At 43.5% G+C, this 23,366-nt stretch overlaps 14 non-coding genes across 14 annotated transcripts; all 14 read left to right on the top strand.

Annotated features, from left to right (window-relative positions):
* Positions 1–4,858: 4,858 nt before the first annotated feature.
* TRNAL-CAG (transfer RNA leucine (anticodon CAG)) lies at positions 4,859–4,941 on the top strand. Its single transcript has one exon. It is a non-coding gene; the product is annotated as a tRNA-Leu (tRNA).
* Positions 4,942–5,132: 191 nt separating this feature from the next.
* Positions 5,133–5,215, top strand: TRNAL-AAG (transfer RNA leucine (anticodon AAG)). Its single transcript has one exon. It is a non-coding gene; the product is annotated as a tRNA-Leu (tRNA).
* Positions 5,216–6,954: 1,739 nt separating this feature from the next.
* On the top strand, positions 6,955–7,037 carry TRNAL-CAG (transfer RNA leucine (anticodon CAG)). Its single transcript has one exon. It is a non-coding gene; the product is annotated as a tRNA-Leu (tRNA).
* A 192-nt stretch (positions 7,038–7,229) lies between these two features.
* TRNAL-AAG (transfer RNA leucine (anticodon AAG)) lies at positions 7,230–7,312 on the top strand. The gene has a single exon. It is a non-coding gene; the product is annotated as a tRNA-Leu (tRNA).
* Positions 7,313–11,148: 3,836 nt separating this feature from the next.
* TRNAL-CAG (transfer RNA leucine (anticodon CAG)) lies at positions 11,149–11,231 on the top strand. The gene has a single exon. It is a non-coding gene; the product is annotated as a tRNA-Leu (tRNA).
* Positions 11,232–11,423: 192 nt separating this feature from the next.
* On the top strand, positions 11,424–11,506 carry TRNAL-AAG (transfer RNA leucine (anticodon AAG)). Its single transcript has one exon. It is a non-coding gene; the product is annotated as a tRNA-Leu (tRNA).
* A 1,023-nt stretch (positions 11,507–12,529) lies between these two features.
* Positions 12,530–12,612, top strand: TRNAL-UAG (transfer RNA leucine (anticodon UAG)). Its single transcript has one exon. It is a non-coding gene; the product is annotated as a tRNA-Leu (tRNA).
* Positions 12,613–13,519: 907 nt separating this feature from the next.
* On the top strand, positions 13,520–13,602 carry TRNAL-AAG (transfer RNA leucine (anticodon AAG)). The gene has a single exon. It is a non-coding gene; the product is annotated as a tRNA-Leu (tRNA).
* A 1,739-nt stretch (positions 13,603–15,341) lies between these two features.
* On the top strand, positions 15,342–15,424 carry TRNAL-CAG (transfer RNA leucine (anticodon CAG)). Its single transcript has one exon. It is a non-coding gene; the product is annotated as a tRNA-Leu (tRNA).
* Positions 15,425–15,616: 192 nt separating this feature from the next.
* On the top strand, positions 15,617–15,699 carry TRNAL-AAG (transfer RNA leucine (anticodon AAG)). The gene has a single exon. It is a non-coding gene; the product is annotated as a tRNA-Leu (tRNA).
* A 1,023-nt stretch (positions 15,700–16,722) lies between these two features.
* TRNAL-UAG (transfer RNA leucine (anticodon UAG)) lies at positions 16,723–16,805 on the top strand. Its single transcript has one exon. It is a non-coding gene; the product is annotated as a tRNA-Leu (tRNA).
* Positions 16,806–17,712: 907 nt separating this feature from the next.
* On the top strand, positions 17,713–17,795 carry TRNAL-AAG (transfer RNA leucine (anticodon AAG)). The gene has a single exon. It is a non-coding gene; the product is annotated as a tRNA-Leu (tRNA).
* Positions 17,796–18,819: 1,024 nt separating this feature from the next.
* TRNAL-UAG (transfer RNA leucine (anticodon UAG)) lies at positions 18,820–18,902 on the top strand. Its single transcript has one exon. It is a non-coding gene; the product is annotated as a tRNA-Leu (tRNA).
* A 907-nt stretch (positions 18,903–19,809) lies between these two features.
* On the top strand, positions 19,810–19,892 carry TRNAL-AAG (transfer RNA leucine (anticodon AAG)). The gene has a single exon. It is a non-coding gene; the product is annotated as a tRNA-Leu (tRNA).
* The last annotated feature ends 3,474 nt before the right edge of the window (positions 19,893–23,366 follow it).

Here is a 23,366-nt window from a genome sequence, read left to right as displayed (position 1 = left end):
CTGGAGGTGTGGGTTCGAATCTCACTTCTGACATGACTTTTTGAGATATAATCTCCTTTTTCAGGTTAACATCTGATGGAAGTTGCATCTGTTGGTCTTCACCTGGGATGTGATTCCGTCCTCATCTAGTCAAGAGAGCTGGGGTTTCTCATATATTTCGGTTGTATAAAGTCTTGCTGACAAAGTGAAGTCCTTACTATATGAGCATAGGACCCATGTAAGAGCTCATCTGGAAGAGTCATGCTCTTGTATGCCCTGGCCAGAAAGGCCATGCAAATATGGAAGAATGCCTAGCATCTGGTAGACAGTTGGACTCCAGCACACTTACGGCAATTTCCTCAGGTCTGTGATCAGGGGCTGCTTAGATTTGCGTATTCCACCCTATGTTGTGACATTGAAATTCCTTGTTGAATTTGCTTTAGCTAGCCAAGAGGTGGCTGTTGACTCAATTTCAAAGCAGCTTTGGGCCGTTCAAGTGGCTGGTTAATAGCACTTTCTCTTTGTACGCCTTAAAGGTCTAAAGAGTTCTTCATAGGTACTGCTCTCTATGGATTGTTCAAAGATCTGTTGGAAGTACTTATAATAGGATAAATAAATTGAGGGCATGCCTTTTCGGTACCCCACTTGCATGGCTGTCTGGCCTGTGGAAGGTTCCACAAAAGCAAGTCAGGATGGCCGAGTGGTCTAATGTGCTGCGTTCAGGTAGCAGTCGCTTCTGAAGGCGTGGGTTCAAATCCCACTTCTGACAATTGTGTGTTTACTCTACTTTTTTCTTGAGAGAGAAAAAATCAGATCATTTCCCTCACATGGGCTTATATGGTTGTCTACTTGGAAAAGTGCAGTGAGTTTTTTTCTTGCTCTAGCCACTCATGACCTAAGATGTGTGCTTTTTTTGGTTCACAATATCTTTCCCTCTCTGTAGATGATCAAGCAACATGTGGTCAGGATGGCCGAGTGGTCTAAGGCGCTGCGTTAAGGCTGCGGTCTCTCCTGGAGGCGTGGGTTCGGATCCCACTTCTGATAAAACTTTGAGTCCATTTTGTCTCTGAGTTCTTTTAGAATCTCAGCTAAAAATTGGCAGTGCATATAATATCTGAATAAGTAACAAACTTCAGTTTCAACTGCAAATTAATTTGCCCAATTCTGTCTTCAAGCTCGTATAATATTCTTCTAGCACTCGTGGTGTTTTATGTATTTTTTGGGGGGTGCTTAAAAAGTCCCTTTTATTAATGAAATGGGTTACATTCAGTCTTGTGATATTTTTGGTTTCCAATAAGTAGATTGTTAATTTTATGTAACCTCATTTTCTAATGCTCCATTCAAGAGATGTTTCCACTATGAAATGCAGAGCAAGGGGAAAGAGCACAAGTGATAGAGCGAGTGAGTGAGAAGGGGTGTTGAGGAAGGAGAGAATGAAACAAAGACAGAGTGAGTGAACGGCAGGTAGGCCTAGAAGAGGAGACTAGAAGTGAAGGCGACATACTTTTCCATGCTTTTGACCTCCCACCCATCCCAAACCGACCACAAACGTACCATCTATGCAACGTTGGTATGCAGAAATTCACGCCTCAGCCAGTGAGGGTAAGTCCCAGGCCAGGGGCTAGAGAGCAAAAGACTGCATGTGCTCAGACGTTCCCTGCTAGGGACAGTTGATCTGAAACAAGGTCTGCTCTCTTGTATCCAGCAAGGATCTAGAAATCCTGCATGAATCTGCAAGGCACAATGACAGCATACATTTGCATAATATGCCCCACCTTCTGCCTTCCTACTTCCTGTGCAGTAGTTGTTTGTGTAGAGAGAGAGGTCGCAGGCAAGGTAATTTTGTGAGTATAATACAGGACCCTAAATAGCTGGTGAGAGGTATGAGGTATTCTAAAAGCATAAAAATTGTACACCTGTGAAATGAAATGCTTTCACATGTGATCTTCTGTGTTTATTGACCTGTGCATAAAGTTGCACCTTGTGTTTGAAGGTTTAAATTATTTCAGGCTTGCATGGAGGCAGAAATTTCTGAGTGACTTTTATACATTTCTTAAGACTCTGCACTGTCAGGATGGCCGAGTGGTCTAAGGCGCTGTGTTTAGGCCGCAGTCTCCTCTGGAGGCACGGGTTCAAATCCAACTTCTGATGTGACTTTTGGAGATGTAATCTCCTTTTTCAGGTTAACATCTGATGGAAGTTGCATCTGTTGGTCTTCACCTGGGATGTGATTCCGTCCTCATCTAGTCAAGAGAGCTGGGGTTTCTCATATATTTCGGTTGTATAAAGTCTTGCTGACAAAGTGCAGTCCTTACTATATGAGCATAGGACCCATGTAAGAGCTCATCTGGAAGAGTCATGCTCTTGTATGCCCTGGCCAGACAGGCCATGCAAATATGGAAGAATGCCTAGCATCTGGTAGACAGTTGGACTCCAGCACACTTACGGCAATTTCCTCAGGGCAGTGATCAGGGGCTGCTTAGATTTGCGTATTCCACCCTATGTTGTGACATTGAAATTCCTTGTTGAATTTGCTTTAACTAGCCAAGAGGTGGCTGTTGACTCAATTTCAAAGCAGCTTTGGGCCGTTCAAGTGGCTGGTTAATAGCACTTTCTCTTTGTACGCCTTAAAAGTCTAAAGAGTTCTTCATAGGTACTGCTCTCTATGGATTGTTCAAAGATCTGTTGGAAGTACTTATAATAGGATAAATAAATTGAGGGCATGCCTTTTCGGTACCCCACTTGCATGGCTGTCTGGCCTGTGGAAGGTTCCACAAAAGCAAGTCAGGATGGCCGAGTGGTCTAATGTGCTGCGTTCAGGTCGCAGTCGCTTCTGAAGGCGTGGGTTCAAATCCCACTTCTGACAATTGTGTGTTTACTCTACTTTTTTCTTGAGAGAGAAAAAATCAGATCATTTCCCTCACATGGGCTTATATGGTTGTCTACTTGGAAAAGTGCAGTGAGTTTTTTTCTTGCTCTAGCCACTCATGACCTAAGTTGTGTGCTTTTTTTGGTTCACAATATCTTTCCCTCTCTGTAGATGATCAAGCAAATGTGGTCAGGATGGCCGAGTGGTCTAAGGCGCTCCGTTAAGGCCGCAGTGTCTCCTGGAGGCGTGGGTTCGAATCCCACTTCTGACAAAACTTTAAGTCCATTTTGTCTCTAAGTTCTTTTAGAATCTCAGCTAAAAATTGGAAGTGCATATAATATCTGAATAAGTAACAAACTTCAGTTTCAACTGCAAATTAATTTGCCCAATTCTGTCTTCAAGCTCGTATAATATTCTTCTAGCACTTGTGGTGTTTTATGTGTTTTTTGGGGGGTGCTTAAAAAGTCCCTTTTATTAATGAAATGGGTTACATTCAGTCTTGTGATATTTTTGGTTTCCAATAAGTAGATTGTTAATTTTATGTAACCTCATTTTCTAATGCTCCATTCAAGAGATGTTTCCACTATGAAATGCAGAGCAAGGGGAAAGAGCACAAGTGATAGAGCGAGTGAGTGAGAAGGGGTGTTGAGGAAGGAGAGAATGAAACAAAGACAGAGTGAGTGAACGGCAGGTAGGCCTAGAAGAGGAGACTAGAAGTGAAGGCGACATACTTTTCCCTGCTTTTGACCTCCCACCCATCCCAAACCGACCACAAACGTACCATCTATGCAACGTTGGTATGCAGAAATTCACGCCTCAGCCAGTGAGGGTAAGTCCCAGGCCAGGGGCTAGAGAGCAAAAGACTGCATGTGCTCAGACGTTCCCTGCTAGGGACAGTTGATCTGAAACAAGGTCTGCTCTCTTGTATCCAGCAAGGATCTAGAAATCCTGCATGAATCTGCAAGGCACAATGACAGCATACATTTGCATAATATGCCCCACCTTCTGCCTTCCTACTTCTTGTGCAGTAGTTGTTTGTGTAGAGAGAGAGGTCGCATGCAAGGTAATTTTGTGAGTAGGATACAGGACCCTAAATAGCTGGTGAGAGGTATGAGGTATTCTAAAAGAATAAAAATTGTACACCTGTGAAATGAAATGCTTTCACATGTGATCTTCTGTGTTTATTGACCTGTGCATAAAGTTGCACCTTGTGTTTGAAGGTTTAAATTATTTCAGGCTTGCATGGAGGCAGAAATTTCTGAGTGACTTTTATACATTTCTTAAGACTCTGCACTGTCAGGATGGCCGAGTGGTCTAAGGCGCTGTGTTTAGGCCGCAGTCTCCTCTGGAGGCCCGTGTTCAAATCCAACTTCTGATGTGACTTTTGGAGATGTAATCTCCTTTTTCAGGTTAACATCTGATGGAAGTTGCATCTGTTGGTCTTCACCTGGGATGTGATTCAGTCCTCATCTAGTCAAGAGAGCTGAGGTTTCTCATATATTTCGGTTGTATAAAGTCTTGCTGACAAAGTGCAGTCCTTACTATATGAGCATAGGACCCATGTAAGAGCTCATCTGGAAGAGTCATGCTCTTGTATGCCCTGGCCAGACAGGCCATGCAAATATGGAAGAATGCCTAGCATCTGGTAGACAGTTGGACTCCAGCACACTTACGGCAATTTCCTCAGGGCTGTGATCAGGGGCTGCTTAGATTTGCGTATTCCACCCTATGTTGTGACATTGAAATTCCTTGTTGAATTTGCTTTAGCTAGCCAAGAGGTGGCTGTTGACTCAATTTCAAAGCAGCTTTGGGCCTTTCAAGTGGCTGGTTAATAGCACTTTCTCTTTGTACGCCTTAAAGGTCTTAAGAGTTCTTCATAGGTACTGCTCTCTATGGATTGTTCAAAGATCTGTTGGAAGTACTTATAATAGGATAAATAAATTGAGGGCATGCCTTTTCGGTACCCCACTTGCATGGCTGTCTGGCCTGTGGAAGGTTCCACAAATGCAAGTCAGGATGGCCGAGTGGTCTAAGGCGCTGCGTTCAGGTCGCAGTCTCTTCTGGAGGCGTGGGTTCAAATCCCACTTCTGACAATTGTGTGTTTACTCTACTTTTTTCTTGAGAGAGAAAAAATCAGATCATTTCCCTCACATGGGCTTATATGGTTGTCTACTTGGAAAAGTGCAGTGAGTTTTTTTCTTGCTCTAGCCACTCATGACCTAAGTTGTGTGCTTTTTTTGGTTCACAATATCTTTCCCTCTCTGTAGATGATCAAGCAAATGTGGTCAGGATGGCCGAGTGGTCTAAGGCGCTGCGTTAAGGCCGCAGTCTCTCCTGGAGGCGTGGGTTCGAATCCCACTTCTGACAAAACTTTAAGTCCATTTTGTCTCTAAGTTCTTTTAGAATCTCAGCTAAAAATTGGCAGTGCATATAATATCTGAATAAGTAACAAACTTCAGTTTCAACTGCAAATTAATTTGCCCAATTCTGTCTTCAAGCTCGTATAATATTCTTCTAGCACTCGTGGTGTTTTATGTGTTTTTTGGGGGGTGCTTAAAAAGTCCCTTTTATTAATGAAATGGGTTACATTCAGTCTTGTGATATTTTTGGTTTCCAATAAGTAGATTGTTAATTTTATGTAACCTCATTTTCTAATGCTCCATTCAAGAGATGTTTCCACTATGAAATGCAGAGCAAGGGGAAAGAGCACAAGTGATAGAGCGAGTGAGTGAGAAGGGGTGTTGAGGAAGGAGAGAATGAAACAAAGACAGAGTGAGTGAACGGCAGGTAGGCCTAGAAGAGGAGACTAGAAGTGAAGGCGACATACTTTTCCCTGCTTTTGACCTCCCACCCATCCCAAACCGACCACAAACGTACCATCTATGCAACGTTGGTATGCAGAAATTCACGCCTCAGCCAGTGAGGGTAAGTCCCAGGCCAGGGGCTAGAGAGCAAAAGACTGCATGTGCTCAGACGTTCCCTGCTAGGGACAGTTGATCTGAAACAAGGTCTGCTCTCTTGTATCCAGCAAGGATCTAGAAATCCTGCATGAATCTGCAAGGCACAATGACAGCATACATTTGCATAATATGCCCCACCTTCTGCCTTCCTACTTCTTGTGCAGTAGTTGTTTGTGTAGAGAGAGAGGTCGCATGCAAGGTAATTTTGTGAGTAGGATACAGGACCCTAAATAGCTGGTGAGAGGTATGAGGTATTCTAAAAGCATAAAAATTGTACACCTGTGAAATGAAATGCTTTCACATGTGATCTTCTGTGTTTATTGTCCTGTGCATAAAGTTGCACCTTGTGTTTGAAGGTTTAAATTATTTCAGGCTTGCATGGAGGCAGAAATTTCTGAGTGACTTTTATACATTTCTTAAGACTCTGCACTGTCAGGATGGACGAGTGGTCTAAGGCGCTGTGTTTAGGCTGCAGTCTCCTCTGGAGGCGTGGGTTCGAATCCCACTTCTGACATGACTTTTGGAGATGTAATCTCCTTTTTCAGGTTAACATCTGATGGAAGTTGCATCTGTTGGTCTTCACCTGGGATGTGATTCCGTCCTCATCTAGTCAAGAGAGCTGGGGTTTCTCATATATTTCGGTTGTATAAAGTCTTGCTGACAAAGTGCAGTCCTTACTATATGAGCATAGGACCCATGTAAGAGCTCATCTGGAAGAGTCATGCTCTTGTATGCCCTGGCCAGACAGGCAATGCAAATATGGAAGAATGCCTAGCATCTGGTAGACAGTTGGACTCCAGCACACTTACGGCAATTTCCTCAGGGCTGTGATCAGGGGCTGCTTAGATTTGCGTATTCCACCCTATGTTGTGACATTGAAATTCCTTGTTGAATTTGCTTTAGCTAGCCAAGAGGTGGCTGTTGACTCAATTTCAAAGCAGCTTTGGGCCGTTCAAGTGGCTTGTTAATAGCACTTTCTCTTTGTACGCCTTAAAGGTCTAAAGAGTTCTTCATAGGTACTGCTCTCTATGGATTGTTCAAAGATCTGTTGGAAGTACTTATAATAGGATAAATAAATTGAGGGCATGCCTTTTCGGTACCCCACTTGCATGGCTGTCTGGCCTGTCTAAGGTTCCACAAATGCAAGTCAGGATGGCCGAGTGGTCTAAGGCGCTGCGTTCAGGTCGCAGTCTCTTCTGGAGGCGTGGGTTCAAATCCCACTTCTGACAATTGTGTGTTTACTCTACTTTTTTCTTGAGAGAGAAAAAAATAGATCATTTCCCTCACATGGGCTTATATGGTTGTCTACTTGGAAAAGTGCAGTGAGTTTTTTTCTTGCTCTAGCCACTCATGACCTAAGATGTGTGCTTTTTTTGGTTCACAATATCTTTCCCTCTCTGTAGATGATCAAGCAACATGTGGTCAGGATGGCCGAGTGGTCTAAGGCGCTGCGTTAAGGCCGTAGTCTCTCCTGGAGGCGTGGGTTCGAATCCCACTTCTGACAAAACTTTAAGTCCATTTTGTCTGTGAGTTCTTTTAGAATCTCAGCTAAAAATTGGCAGTGCATTAAATATCTGAATAAGTAACAAACTTCAGTTTCAACTGCAAATTAATTTGCCCAATTCTGTCTTCAAGCTCGTATAATATTCTTCTAGCACTCGTGGTGTTTTATGTGTTTTTTGGGGGGTGCTTAAAAAGTCCCTTTTATTAATGAAATGGGTTACATTCAGTCTTGTGATATTTTTGGTTTCCAATAAGTAGATTGTTAATTTTATGTAACCTCATTTTCTAATGCTCCATTCAAGAGATGTTTCCACTATGAATTGCAGAGCAAGGGGAAAGAGCACAAGTGATAGAGCGAGTGAGTGAGAAGGGGTGTTGAGGAAGGAGAGAATGAAACAAAGACAGAGTGAGCGAACGGCAGGTAGGCCTAGAAGAGGAGACTAGAAGTGAAGGCGACATACTTTTCCCTGCTTTTGACCTCCCACCCATCCCAAACCGACCACAAACGTACCATCTATGCAACGTTGGTATGCAGAAATTCACGCCTCAGCCAGTGAGGGTGAGTCCCAGGCCAGGGGCTAGAGAGCAAAAGACTGCATGTGCTCAGACGTTCCCTGCTAGGGACAGTTGATCTGAAACAAGGTCTGCTCTCTTGTATCCAGCAAGGATCTAGAAATCCTGCATGAATCTGCAAGGCACAATGACAGCATACATTTGCATAATATGCCCCACCTTCTGCCTTCCTACTTCCTGTGCATTAGTTGTTTGTGTAGAGAGAGAGGTCGCAGGCAAGGTAATTTTGTGAGTAGGATACAGGACCCTAAATAGCTGGTGAGAGGTATGAGGTATTCTAAAAGCATACAAATTGTACACCTGTGAAATGAAATGCTTTCACATGTGATCTTCTGTGTTTATTGTCCTGTGCATAAAGTTGCAACTTGTGTTTGAAGGTTTAAATTATTTCAGGCTTGCATGGAGGCAGAAATTTCTGAGTGACTTTTATACATTTCTTAAGACTCTTCGCTGTCAGGATGGCCGAGTGGTCTAAGGCGCTGTGTTTAGGCCGCAGTCTCCTCTGGAGGTGTGGGTTCGAATCTCACTTCTGACATGACTTTTTGAGATATAATCTCCTTTTTCAGGTTAACATCTGATGGAAGTTGCATCTGTTGGTCTTCACCTGGGATGTGATTCCGTCCTCATCTAGTCAAGAGAGCTGGGGTTTCTCATATATTTCGGTTGTATAAAGTCTTGCTGACAAAGTGCAGTCCTTACTATATGAGCATAGGACCCATGTAAGAGCTCATCTGGAAGAGTCATGCTCTTGTATGCCCTGGCCAGAAAGGCCATGCAAATATGGAAGAATGCCTAGCATCTGGTAGACAGTTGGACTCCAGCACACTTACGGCAATTTCCTCAGGTCTGTGATCAGGGGCTGCTTAGATTTGCGTATTCCACCCTATGTTGTGACATTGAAATTCCTTGTTGAATTTGCTTTAGCTAGCCAAGAGGTGGCTGTTGACTCAATTTCAAAGCAGCTTTGGGCCGTTCAAGTGGCTGGTTAATAGCACTTTCTCTTTGTACGCCTTAAAGGTCTAAAGAGTTCTTCATAGGTACTGCTCTCTATGGATTGTTCAAAGATCTGTTGGAAGTACTTATAATAGGATAAATAAATTGAGGGCATGCCTTTTCGGTACCCCACTTGCATGGCAGTCTGGCCTGTGGAAGGTTTCACAAAAGCAAGTCAGGATGGCCGAGTGGTCTAATGTTCTGCGTTCAGGTCGCAGTCTCTTCTGGAGGCGTGGGTTCAAATCCCACTTCTGACAATTGTGTGTTTACTCTACTTTTTTCTTGAGAGAGAAAAAATCAGATCATTTCCCTCACATGGGCTTATATGGTTGTCTACTTGGAAAAGTGCAGTGAGTTTTTTTCTTGCTCTAGCCACTCATGACCTAAGATGTGTGCTTTTTTTGGTTCACAATATCTTTCCCTCTCTGTAGATGATCAAGCAACATGTGGTCAGGATGGCCGATTGGTCTAAGGCGCTGCGTTAAGGCCGCGGTCTCTCCTGGAGGCGTGGGTTCGGATCCCACTTCTGATAAAACTTTGAGTCCATTTTGTCTCTGAGTTCTTTTAGAATCTCAGCTAAAAATTGGCAGTGCATATAATATCTTAATAAGTAACAAACTTCAGTTTCAACTGCAAATTAATTTGCCCAATTCTGTCTTCAAGCTCGTATAATATTCTTCTAGCACTCGTGGTGTTTTATGTGTTTTTTGGGGGGTGCTTAAAAAGTCCCTTTTATTAATGAAATGGGTTACATTCAGTCTTGTGATATTTTTGGTTTCCAATAAGTAGATTGTTAATTTTATGTAACCTCATTTTCTAATGCTCCATTCAAGAGATGTTTCCACTATGAAATGCAGAGCAAGGGGAAAGAGCACAAGTGATAGAGCGAGTGAGTGAGAAGGGGTGTTGAGGAAGGAGAGAATGAAACAAAGACAGAGTGAGTGAACGGCAGGTAGGCCTAGAAGAGGAGACTAGAAGTGAAGGCGACATACTTTTCCCTGCTTTTGACCTCCCACCCATCCCAAACCGACCACAAACGTACCATCTATGCAACGTTGGTATGCAGAAATTCACGCCTCAGCCAGTGAGGGTGAGTCCCAGGCCAGGGGCTAGAGAGCAAAAGACTGCATGTGCTCAGACGTTCCCTGCTAGGGACAGTTGATCTGAAACAAGGTCTGCTCTCTTGTATCCAGCAAGGATCTAGAAATCCTGCATGAATCTGCAAGGCACAATGACAGCATACATTTGCATAATATGCCCCACCTTCTGCCTTCCTACTTCCTGTGCAGTAGTTGTTTGTGTAGAGAGAGAGGTCGCAGGCAAGGTAATTTTGTGAGTATAATACAGGACCCTAAATAGCTGGTGAGAGGTATGAGGTATTCTAAAAGCATAAAAATTGTACACCTGTGAAATGAAATGCTTTCACATGTGATCTTCTGTGTTTATTGACCTGTGCATAAAGTTGCACCTTGTGTTTGAAGGTTTAAATTATTTCATGCTTGCATGGAGGCAGAAATTTCTGAGTGACTTTTATACATTTCTTAAGACTCTGCACTGTCAGGATGGCCGAGTGGTCTAAGGCGCTGTGTTTAGGCCGCAGTCTCCTCTGGAGGCGCGGGTTCAAATCCAACTTCTGATGTGACTTTTGGAGATGTAATCTCCTTTTTCAGGTTAACATCTGATGGAAGTTGCATCTGTTGGTCTTCACCTGGGATGTGATTCCGTCCTCATCTAGTCAAGAGAGCTGGGGTTTCTCATATATTTCGGTTGTATAAAGTCTTGCTGACAAAGTGCAGTCCTTACTATATGAGCATAGGACCCATGTAAGAGCTCATCTGGAAGAGTCATGCTCTTGTATGCCCTGGCCAGACAGGCCATGCAAATATGGAAGAATGCCTAGCATCTGGTAGACAGTTGGACTCCAGCACACTTACGGCAATTTCCTCAGGGCTGTGATCAGGGGCTGCTTAGATTTGCGTATTCCACCCTATGTTGTGACATTGAAATTCCTTGTTGAATTTGCTTTAGCTAGCCAAGAGGTTGCTGTTGACTCAATTTCAAAGCAGCTTTGGGCCTTTCAAGTGGCTGGTTAATAGCACTTTCTCTTTGTACGCCTTAAAGGTCTTAAGAGTTCTTCATAGGTACTGCTCTCTATGGATTGTTCAAAGATCTGTTGGAAGTACTTATAATAGGATAAATAAATTGAGGGCATGCCTTTTCGGTACCCCACTTGCATGGCTGTCTGGCCTGTGGAAGGTTCCACAAATGCAAGTCAGGATGGCCGAGTGGTCTAAGGCGCTGCGTTCAGGTCGCAGTCTCTTCTGGAGGCGTGGGTTCAAATCCCACTTCTGACAATTGTGTGTTTACTCTACTTTTTTCTTGAGAGAGAAAAAAATAGATCATTTCCCTCACATGGGCTTATATGGTTGTCTACTTGGAAAAGTGCAGTGAGTTTTTTTCTTGCTATAGCCACTCATGACCTAAGATGTGTGCTTTTCTTGGTTCACAATATCTTTCCCTCTCTGTAGATGATCAAGCAACATGTGGTCAGGATGGCCGAGTGGTCTAAGGCGCTGCGTTAAGGCCGCAGTCTCTCCTGGAGGCGTGGGTTCGAATCCCACTTCTGACAAAACTTTAAGTCCATTTTGTCTCTGAGTTCTTTTAGAATCTCAGCTAAAAATTGGCAGTGCATAAAATATCTGAATAAGTAAAAACTTCAGTTTCAACTGCAAATTAATTTGCCCAATTCTGTCTTCAAGCTCGTATAATATTCTTCTAGCACTCGTGGTGTTTTATGTGTTTTTTGGGGGGTGCTTAAAAAGTCCCTTTTATTAATGAAATGGGTTACATTCAGTCTTGTGATATTTTTGGTTTCCAATAAGTAGATTGTTAATTTTATGTAACCTCATTTTCTAATGCTCCATTCAAGAGATGTTTCCACTATGAAATGCAGAGCAAGGGGAAAGAGCACAAGTGATAGAGCGAGTGAGTGAGAAGGGGTGTTGAGGAAGGAGAGAATGAAACAAAGACAGAGTGAGTGAACGGCAGGTAGGCCTAGAAGAGGAGACTAGAAGTGAAGGCGACCTAATTTTCCCTGCTTTTGACCTCCCACCCATCCCAAACCGACCACAAACGTATCATCTATGCAACGTTGGTATGCAGAAATTCACGCCTCAGCCAGTGAGGGTGAGTCCCAGGCCAGGGGCTAGAGAGCAAAAGACTGCATGTGCTCAGACGTTCCCTGCTAGGGACAGTTGATCTGAAACAAGGTCTGCACTCTTGTATCCAGCAAGGATCTAGAAATCCTGCATGAATCTGCAAGGCACAATGACAGCACACATTTGCATAATATGCCCCACCTTCTGCCTTCCTACTTCCTGTGCAGTAGTTGTTTGTGTAGAGAGAGAGGTCGCAGGCAAGGTAATTTTGTGAGTCGGATACAGGACCCTAAAAAGCTGGTGAGAGGTATGAGGTATTCTAAAAGCATAAAAATTGTACACCTGTGAAATGAAATACTTTCACATGTGATCTTCTGTGTTGATTGTCCTGTGCATAAAGTTGCACCTTGTGTTTGAAGGTTTAAAATATTTCAGGCTTGCATGGAGGCAGAAATTTCTGAGTGACTTTTATACATTTCTTAAGACTCTGCACTGTCAGGATGGCCGAGTGGTCTAAGGCGCTGTGTTTAGGCCGCAGTCTCCTCTGGAGGCGTGGGTTCGAATCCCACTTCTGACATGACTTTTGGAGATGTAATCTCCTTTTTCAGGTTAACATCTGATGGAAGTTGCATCTGTTGGTCTTCACCTGGGATGTGATTCCGTCATCATCTAGTCAAGAGAGCTGGGGTTTCTCATATATTTCGGTTGTATAAAGTCTTGCTGACAAAGTGCAGTCCTTACTATATGAGCATAGGACCCATGTAAGAGATCATCTGCAAGAGTCACGCTCTTGTATGCCCTGGCCAGACAGGCCATGCAAATATGGAAGAATGCCTAGCATCTGGTAGACAGTTGGACTCCAGCACACTTACGGCAATTTCCTCAGGGCTGTGATCAGGGGCTGCTTAGATTTGCGTATTCCACCCTATGTTGTGACATTGAAATTCCTTGTTGAATTTGCTTTAGCTATCCAAGAGGTGGCTGTTGACTCAATTTCAAAGCAGCTTTGAGCCGTTCAAGTGGCTGGTTAATAGCACTTTCTCTTTGTACGCCTTAAAGGTCTAAAGAGTTCTTCATAGGTACTGCTCTCTATGGATTGTTCAAAGATCTGTTGGAAGTACTTATAATAGGATAAATAAATTGAGGGCATGCCTTTTCGGTACCCCACTTGCATGGCTGTCTGGCCTGTGGAAGGTTCCACAAATGCAAGTCAGGATGGCCGAGTTGCCTAAGGCGCTGTGTTCAGGTCGCAGTCTCTTCTAGAGGCGTGGGTTCAAATCCCACTTCTGACAATTGTGTGTTTACTCTACTTTTTTCTTGAGAGAGAAAAAATCAGATCATTTCCCTCACATGGGCTTATATGGTTGTCTACTTGGAAAAGTGCAGTGAGTTTTTTTCTTGCTCTAGCCACTCATGACCTAAGATGTGTGCTTTTTTGGGTTCACAATATCTTTCCCTCTCTGTAGATGATCAAGCAACATGTGGTCAGGATGGCCGAGTGGTCTAAGGCGCTGCGTTAAGGCCACAGTCTCTCCTGGAGGCGTGGGTTCGAATCCCACTTCTGACAAAACTTTAAGTCCATTTTGTCTCTGAGTTCTTTTAGAATCTCAGCTAAAAATTGGCAGTGCATATAATATCTGAATAAGTAACAAACTTCAGTTTCAACTGCAAATTAATTTGCCCAATTCTGTCTTCAAGCTCGTATAATATTCTTCTAGCACTCGTGGTGTTTTATGTGTTTTTTGGGGGATGCTCAAAAAGTCCCTTTTATTAATGAAATGGGTTACATTCAGTCTTGTGATATTTTTGGTTTCCAATAAGTAGATTGTTAATTTTATGTAACCTCATTTTCTAATGCTCCATTCAAGAGATGTTTCCACTATGAAATGCAGAGCAAGGGGAAAGAGCACAAGTGATAGAGCGAGTGAGTGAGAAGGGGTGTTGAGGAAGGAGAGAATGAAACAAAGACAGAGTGAGTGAACAGCAGGTATGCCTAGAAGAGGAGACTAGAAGTGAAGGCGACATACTTTTCCCTGCTTTTGACCTCCCACCCATCCCAAACCGACCACAAACGTACCATCTATGCAACGTTGGTATGCAGAAATTCACGCCTCAGCCAGTGAGGGTGAGTCCCAGGCCAGGGGCTAGAGAGCAAAAGACTGCATGTGCTCAGACGTTCCCTGCTAGGGACAGTTGATCTGAAACAAGGTCTGCTCTCTTGTATCCAGCAAGGATCTAGAAATCCTGCATGAATCTGCAAGGCACAATGACAGCATACATTTGCATAATATGCCCCACCTTCTGCCTTCCTACTTCCTGTGCAGTAGTTGTTTGTGTAGAGAGAGAGGTCGCAGGCAAGGTAATTTTGTGAGTATAATACAGGACCCTAAATAGCTGGTGAGAGGTATGAGGTATTCTAAAAGCATAAAAATTGTACACCTGTGAAATGAAATGCTTTCACATGTGATCTTCTGTGTTTATTGACCTGTGCATAAAGTTGCACCTTGTGTTTGAAGGTTTAAATTATTTCATGCTTGCATGGAGGCAGAAATTTCTGAGTGACTTTTATACATTTCTTAAGACTCTGCACTGTCAGGATGGCCGAGTGGTCTAAGGCGCTGTGTTTAGGCCGCAGTCTCCTCTGGAGGCGCGGGTTCAAATCCAACTTCTGATGTGACTTTTGGAGATGTAATCTCCTTTTTCAGGTTAACATCTGATGGAAGTTGCATCTGTTGGTCTTCACCTGGGATGTGATTCCGTCCTCATCTAGTCAAGAGAGCTGGGGTTTCTCATATATTTCGGTTGTATAAAGTCTTGCTGACAAAGTGCAGTCCTTACTATATGAGCATAGGACCCATGTAAGAGCTCATCTGGAAGAGTCATGCTCTTGTATGCCCTGGCCAGACAGGCCATGCAAATATGGAAGAATGCCTAGCATCTGGTAGACAGTTGGACTCCAGCACACTTACGGCAATTTCCTCAGGGCTGTGATCAGGGGCTGCTTAGATTTGCGTATTCCACCCTATGTTGTGACATTGAAATTCCTTGTTGAATTTGCTTTAGCTAGCCAAGAGGTTGCTGTTGACTCAATTTCAAAGCAGCTTTGGGCCTTTCAAGTGGCTGGTTAATAGCACTTTCTCTTTGTACGCCTTAAAGGTCTTAAGAGTTCTTCATAGGTACTGCTCTCTATGGATTGTTCAAAGATCTGTTGGAAGTACTTATAATAGGATAAATAAATTGAGGGCATGCCTTTTCGGTACCCCACTTGCATGGCTGTCTGGCCTGTGGAAGGTTCCACAAATGCAAGTCAGGATGGCCGAGTGGTCTAAGGCGCTGCGTTCAGGTCGCAGTCTCTTCTGGAGGCGTGGGTTCAAATCCCACTTCTGACAATTGTGTGTTTACTCTACTTTTTTCTTGAGAGAGAAAAAAATAGATCATTTCCCTCACATGGGCTTATATGGTTGTCTACTTGGAAAAGTGCAGTGAGTTTTTTTCTTGCTATAGCCACTCATGACCTAAGATGTGTGCTTTTCTTGGTTCACAATATCTTTCCCTCTCTGTAGATGATCAAGCAACATGTGGTCAGGATGGCCGAGTGGTCTAAGGCGCTGCGTTAAGGCCGCAGTCTCTCCTGGAGGCGTGGGTTCGAATCCCACTTCTGACAAAACTTTAAGTCCATTTTGTCTCTGAGTTCTTTTAGAATCTCAGCTAAAAATTGGCAGTGCATAAAATATCTGAATAAGTAAAAACTTCAGTTTCAACTGCAAATTAATTTGCCCAATTCTGTCTTCAAGCTCGTATAATATTCTTCTAGCACTCGTGGTGTTTTATGTGTTTTTTGGGGGGTGCTTAAAAAGTCCCTTTTATTAATGAAATGGGTTACATTCAGTCTTGTGATATTTTTGGTTTCCAATAAGTAGATTGTTAATTTTATGTAACCTCATTTTCTAATGCTCCATTCAAGAGATGTTTCCACTATGAAATGCAGAGCAAGGGGAAAGAGCACAAGTGATAGAGCGAGTGAGTGAGAAGGGGTGTTGAGGAAGGAGAGAATGAAACAAAGACAGAGTGAGTGAACGGCAGGTAGGCCTAGAAGAGGAGACTAGAAGTGAAGGCGACCTAATTTTCCCTGCTTTTGACCTCCCACCCATCCCAAACCGACCACAAACGTATCATCTATGCAACGTTGGTATGCAGAAATTCACGCCTCAGCCAGTGAGGGTGAGTCCCAGGCCAGGGGCTAGAGAGCAAAAGACTGCATGTGCTCAGACGTTCCCTGCTAGGGACAGTTGATCTGAAACAAGGTCTGCACTCTTGTATCCAGCAAGGATCTAGAAATCCTGCATGAATCTGCAAGGCACAATGACAGCACACATTTGCATAATATGCCCCACCTTCTGCCTTCCTACTTCCTGTGCAGTAGTTGTTTGTGTAGAGAGAGAGGTCGCAGGCAAGGTAATTTTGTGAGTCGGATACAGGACCCTAAAAAGCTGGTGAGAGGTATGAGGTATTCTAAAAGCATAAAAATTGTACACCTGTGAAATGAAATACTTTCACATGTGATCTTCTGTGTTGATTGTCCTGTGCATAAAGTTGCACCTTGTGTTTGAAGGTTTAAAATATTTCAGGCTTGCATGGAGGCAGAAATTTCTGAGTGACTTTTATACATTTCTTAAGACTCTGCACTGTCAGGATGGCCGAGTGGTCTAAGGCGCTGTGTTTAGGCCGCAGTCTCCTCTGGAGGCGTGGGTTCGAATCCCACTTCTGACATGACTTTTGGAGATGTAATCTCCTTTTTCAGGTTAACATCTGATGGAAGTTGCATCTGTTGGTCTTCACCTGGGATGTGATTCCGTCATCATCTAGTCAAGAGAGCTGGGGTTTCTCATATATTTCGGTTGTATAAAGTCTTGCTGACAAAGTGCAGTCCTTACTATATGAGCATAGGACCCATGTAAGAGATCATCTGCAAGAGTCACGCTCTTGTATGCCCTGGCCAGACAGGCCATGCAAATATGGAAGAATGCCTAGCATCTGGTAGACAGTTGGACTCCAGCACACTTACGGCAATTTCCTCAGGGCTGTGATCAGGGGCTGCTTAGATTTGCGTATTCCACCCTATGTTGTGACATTGAAATTCCTTGTTGAATTTGCTTTAGCTATCCAAGAGGTGGCTGTTGACTCAATTTCAAAGCAGCTTTGAGCCGTTCAAGTGGCTGGTTAATAGCACTTTCTCTTTGTACGCCTTAAAGGTCTAAAGAGTTCTTCATAGGTACTGCTCTCTATGGATTGTTCAAAGATCTGTTGGAAGTACTTATAATAGGATAAATAAATTGAGGGCATGCCTTTTCGGTACCCCACTTGCATGGCTGTCTGGCCTGTGGAAGGTTCCACAAATGCAAGTCAGGATGGCCGAGTTGCCTAAGGCGCTGTGTTCAGGTCGCAGTCTCTTCTAGAGGCGTGGGTTCAAATCCCACTTCTGACAATTGTGTGTTTACTCTACTTTTTTCTTGAGAGAGAAAAAATCAGATCATTTCCCTCACATGGGCTTATATGGTTGTCTACTTGGAAAAGTGCAGTGAGTTTTTTTCTTGCTCTAGCCACTCATGACCTAAGATGTGTGCTTTTTTGGGTTCACAATATCTTTCCCTCTCTGTAGATGATCAAGCAACATGTGGTCAGGATGGCCGAGTGGTCTAAGGCGCTGCGTTAAGGCCACAGTCTCTCCTGGAGGCGTGGGTTCGAATCCCACTTCTGACAAAACTTTAAGTCCATTTTGTCTCTGAGTTCTTTTAGAATCTCAGCTAAAAATTGGCAGTGCATATAATATCTGAATAAGTAACAAACTTCAGTTTCAACTGCAAATTAATTTGCCCAATTCTGTCTTCAAGCTCGTATAATATTCTTCTAGCACTCGTGGTGTTTTATGTGTTTTTTGGGGGATGCTCAAAAAGTCCCTTTTATTAATGAAATGGGTTACATTCAGTCTTGTGATATTTTTGGTTTCCAATAAGTAGATTGTTAATTTTATGTAACCTCATTTTCTAATGCTCCATTCAAGAGATGTTTCCACTATGAAATGCAGAGCAAGGGGAAAGAGCACAAGTGATAGAGCGAGTGAGTGAGAAGGGGTGTTGAGGAAGGAGAGAATGAAACAAAGACAGAGTGAGTGAACAGCAGGTATGCCTAGAAGAGGAGACTAGAAGTGAAGGCGACATACTTTTCCCTGCTTTTGACCTCCCACCCATCCCAAACCGACCACAAACGTACCATCTATGCAACGTTGGTATGCAGAAATTCACGCCTCAGCCAGTGAGGGTGAGTCCCAGGCCAGGGGCTAGAGAGCAAAAGACTGCATGTGCTCAGACGTTCCCTGCTAGGGACAGTTGATCTGAAACAAGGTCTGCACTCTTGTATCCAGCAAGGATCTAGAAATCCTGCATGAATCTGCAAGGCACAATGACAGCACACATTTGCATAATATGCCCCACCTTCTGCCTTCCTACTTCCTGTGCAGTAGTTGTTTGTGTAGAGAGAGAGGTCGCAGGCAAGGTAATTTTGTGAGTCGGATACAGGACCCTAAAAAGCTGGTGAGAGGTATGAGGTATTCTAAAAGCATAAAAATTGTACACCTTTAAAATGAAATGCTTTCACATGTGATCTTCTGTGTTTATTGTCCTGTGCATAAAGTTGCACCTTGTGTTTGAAGGTTTAAATTATTTCAGGCTTGCATGGAGGCAGAAATTTCTGAGTGACTTTTATACATTTCTTAAGACTCTGCTCTGTCAGGATGGCCGAGTGGTCTAAGGCGCTGTGTTTAGGCCGCAGTCTCCTCTGGAGGCGTGGGTTCAAATCCCACTTCTGACCTGACTTTTGGAGATGTAATCTCCTTTTTCAGGTTAACATCTGATGGAAGTTGCATCTGTTGGTCTTCACCTGGGATGTGATTCCGTCATCATCTAGTCAAGAGAGCTGGGGTTTCTCATATATTTCGGTTGTATAAAGTCTTGCTGACAAAGTGCAGTCCTTACTATATGAGCATAGGACCCATGTAAGAGATCATCTGCAAGAGTCACGCTCTTGTATGCCCTGGCCAGACAGGCCATGCAAATATGGAAGAATGCCTAGCATCTGGTAGACAGTTGGACTCCAGCACACTTACGGCAATTTCCTCAGGGCTGTGATCAGGGGCTGCTTAGATTTGCGTATTCCACCCTATGTTGTGACATTGAAATTCCTTGTTGAATTTGCTTTAGCTATCCAAGAGGTGGCTGTTGACTCAATTTCAAAGCAGCTTTGGGCCGTTCAAGTGGCTGGTTAATAGCACTTTCTCTTTGTACGCCTTAAAGGTCTAAAGAGTTCTTCATAGGTACTGCTCTCTATGGATTGTTCAAAGATCTGTTGGAAGTACTTATAATAGGATAAATAAATTGAGGGCATGCCTTTTCGGTACCCCACTTGCATGGCTGTCTGGCCTGTGGAAGGTTCCACAAATGCAAGTCAGGATGGCCGAGTTGCCTAAGGCGCTGTGTTCAGGTCGCAGTCTCTTCTAGAGGCGTGGGTTCAAATCCCACTTCTGACAATTGTGTGTTTACTCTACTTTTTTCTTGAGAGAGAAAAAATCAGATCATTTCCCTCACATGGGCTTATATGGTTGTCTACTTGGAAAAGTGCAGTGAGTTTTTTTCTTGCTCTAGCCACTCATGACCTAAGATGTGTGCTTTTTTGGGTTCACAATATCTTTCCCTCTCTGTAGATGATCAAGCAACATGTGGTCAGGATGGCCGAGTGGTCTAAGGCGCTGCGTTAAGGCCACAGTCTCTCCTGGAGGCGTGGGTTCGAATCCCACTTCTGACAAAACTTTAAGTCCATTTTGTCTCTGAGTTCTTTTAGAATCTCAGCTAAAAATTGGCAGTGCATATAATATCTGAATAAGTAACAAACTTCAGTTTCAACTGCAAATTAATTTGCCCAATTCTGTCTTCAAGCTCGTATAATATTCTTCTAGCACTCGTGGTGTTTTATGTGTTTTTTGGGGGATGCTCAAAAAGTCCCTTTTATTAATGAAATGGGTTACATTCAGTCTTGTGATATTTTTGGTTTCCAATAAGTAGATTGTTAATTTTATGTAACCTCATTTTCTAATGCTCCATTCAAGAGATGTTTCCACTATGAAATGCAGAGCAAGGGGAAAGAGCACAAGTGATAGAGCGAGTGAGTGAGAAGGGGTGTTGAGGAAGGAGAGAATGAAACAAAGACAGAGTGAGTGAACAGCAGGTATGCCTAGAAGAGGAGACTAGAAGTGAAGGCGACATACTTTTCCCTGCTTTTGACCTCCCACCCATCCCAAACCGACCACAAACGTACCATCTATGCAACGTTGGTATGCAGAAATTCACGCCTCAGCCAGTGAGGGTGAGTCCCAGGCCAGGGGCTAGAGAGCAAAAGACTGCATGTGCTCAGACGTTCCCTGCTAGGGACAGTTGATCTGAAACAAGGTCTGCACTCTTGTATCCAGCAAGGATCTAGAAATCCTGCATGAATCTGCAAGGCACAATGACAGCACACATTTGCATAATATGCCCCACCTTCTGCCTTCCTACTTCCTGTGCAGTAGTTGTTTGTGTAGAGAGAGAGGTCGCAGGCAAGGTAATTTTGTGAGTAGGATACAGGACCCTAAATAGCTGGTGAGAGGTATGAGGTATTCTAAAAGCATAAAAATTGTACACCTGTGAAATGAAATGCTTTCACATGTGATCTTCTGTGTTTATTGTCCTGTGCATAAAGTTGCACCTTGTGTTTGAAGGTTTAAATTATTTCAGGCTTGCATGGAGGCAGAAATTTCTGAGTGACTTTTATACATTTCTTAAGACTCTTCGCTGTCAGGATGGCCGAGTGGTCTAAGGCGCTGTGTTTAGGCCGCAGTCTCCTCTGGAGGTGTGGGTTCGAATCTCACTTCTGACATGACTTTTTGAGATATAATCTCCTTTTTCAGGTTAACATCTGATGGAAGTTGCATCTGTTGGTCTTCACCTGGGATGTGATTCCGTCCTCATCTAGTCAAGAGAGCTGGGGTTTCTCATATATTTCGGTTGTATAAAGTCTTGCTGACAAAGTGAAGTCCTTACTATATGAGCATAGGACCCATGTAAGAGCTCATCTGGAAGAGTCATGCTCTTGTATGCCCTGGCCAGAAAGGCCATGCAAATATGGAAGAATGCCTAGCATCTGGTAGACAGTTGGACTCCAGCACACTTACGGCAATTTCCTCAGGTTCTGTGATCAGGGGCTGCTTAGATTTGCGTATTCCACCCTATGTTGTGACATTGAAATTCCTTGTTGAATTTGCTTTAGCTAGCCAAGAGGTGGCTGTTGACTCAATTTCAAAGCAGCTTTGGGCCGTTCAAGTGGCTGGTTAATAGCACTTTCTCTTTGTACGCCTTAAAGGTCTAAAGAGTTCTTCATAGGTACTGCTCTCTATGGATTGTTCAAAGATCTGTTGGAAGTACTTATAATAGGATAAATAAATTGAGGGCATGCCTTTTCGGTACCCCACTTGCATGGCTGTCTGGCCTGTGGAAGGTTCCACAAAAGCAAGTCAGGATGGCCGAGTGGTCTAATGTGCTGCGTTCAGGTAGCAGTCGCTTCTGAAGGCGTGGGTTCAAATCCCACTTCTGACAATTGTGTGTTTACTCTACTTTTTTCTTGAGAGAGAAAAAATCAGATCATTTCCCTCACATGGGCTTATATGGTTGTCTACTTGGAAAAGTGCAGTGAGTTTTTTTCTTGCTCTAGCCACTCATGACCTAAGATGTGTGCTTTTTTTGGTTCACAATATCTTTCCCTCTCTGTAGATGATCATGCAACATGTGGTCAGGATGGCCGAGTGGTCTAAGGCGCTGCGTTAAGGCCGCGGTCTCTCCTGGAGGCGTGGGTTCGGATCCCACTTCTGATAAAACTTTGAGTCCATTTTGTCTCTGAGTTCTTTTAGAATCTCAGCTAAAAATTGGCAGTGCATATAATATCTGAATAAGTAACAAACTTCAGTTTCAACTGCAAATTAATTTGCCCAATTCGGTCTTCAAGCTCGTATAATATTCTTCTAGCACTCGTGGTGTTTTATGTGTTTTTTGGGGGTGCTTAAAAAGTCCCTTTTATTAATGAAATGGGTTACATTCAGTCTTGTGATATTTTTGGTTTCCAATAAGTAGATTGTTAATTTTATGTAACCTCATTTTCTAATGCTCCATTCAAGAGATGTTTCCACTATGAAATGCAGAGCAAGGGGAAAGAGCACAAGTGATAGAGCGAGTGAGTGAGAAGGGGTGTTGAGGAAGGAGAGAATGAAACAAAGACAGAGTGAGTGAACGGCAGGTAGGCCTAGAAGAGGAGACTAGAAGTGAAGGCGACATACTTTTCCATGCTTTTGACCTCCCACCCATCCCAAACCGACCACAAAAGTACCATCTATGCAACGTTGGTATGCAGAAATTCACGCCTCAGCCAGTGAGGGTAAGTCCCAGGCCAGGGGCTAGAGAGCAAAAGACTGCATGTGCTCAGACGTTCCCTGCTAGGGACAGTTGATCTGAAACAAGGTCTGCTCTCTTGTATCCAGCAAGGATCTAGAAATCCTGCATGAATCTGCAAGGCACAATGACAGCATACATTTGCATAATATGCCCCACCTTCTGCCTTCCTACTTCCTGTGCAGTAGTTGTTTGTGTAGAGAGAGAGGTCGCAGGCAAGGTAATTTTGTGAGTATAATACAGGACCCTAAATAGCTGGTGAGAGGTATGAGGTATTCTAAAAGCATAAAAATTGTACACCTGTGAAATGAAATGCTTTCACATGTGATCTTCTGTGTTTATTGACCTGTGCATAAAGTTGCACCTTGTGTTTGAAGGTTTAAATTATTTCAGGCTTGCATGGAGGCAGAAATTTCTGAGTGACTTTTATACATTTCTTAAGACTCTGCACTGTCAGGATGGCCGAGTGGTCTAAGGTGCTGTGTTTAGGCCGCAGTCTCCTCTGGAGGCGCGGGTTCAAATCCAACTTCTGATGTGACTTTTGGAGATGTAATCTCCTTTTTCAGGTTAACATCTGATGGAGGTTGCATCTGTTGGTCTTCACCTGGGATGTGATTCCGTCCTCATCTAGTCAAGAGAGCTGGGGTTTCTCATATATTTCGGTTGTATAAAGTCTTGCTGACAAAGTGCAGTCCTTACTATATGAGCATAGGACCCATGTAAGAGCTCATCTGGAAGAGTCATGCTCTTGTATGCCCTGGCCAGACAGGCCATGCAAATATGGAAGAATGCCTAGCATCTGGTA

This window comes from Lissotriton vulgaris, chromosome 8, assembly GCF_964263255.1.
Source record: "Lissotriton vulgaris chromosome 8, aLisVul1.2, whole genome shotgun sequence".
NCBI lineage: Eukaryota > Metazoa > Chordata > Amphibia > Caudata > Salamandridae > Lissotriton > Lissotriton vulgaris.
Note: the sequence above shows the minus strand (reverse complement) of the source record. Positions and strands in the feature narration are given on the sequence as shown.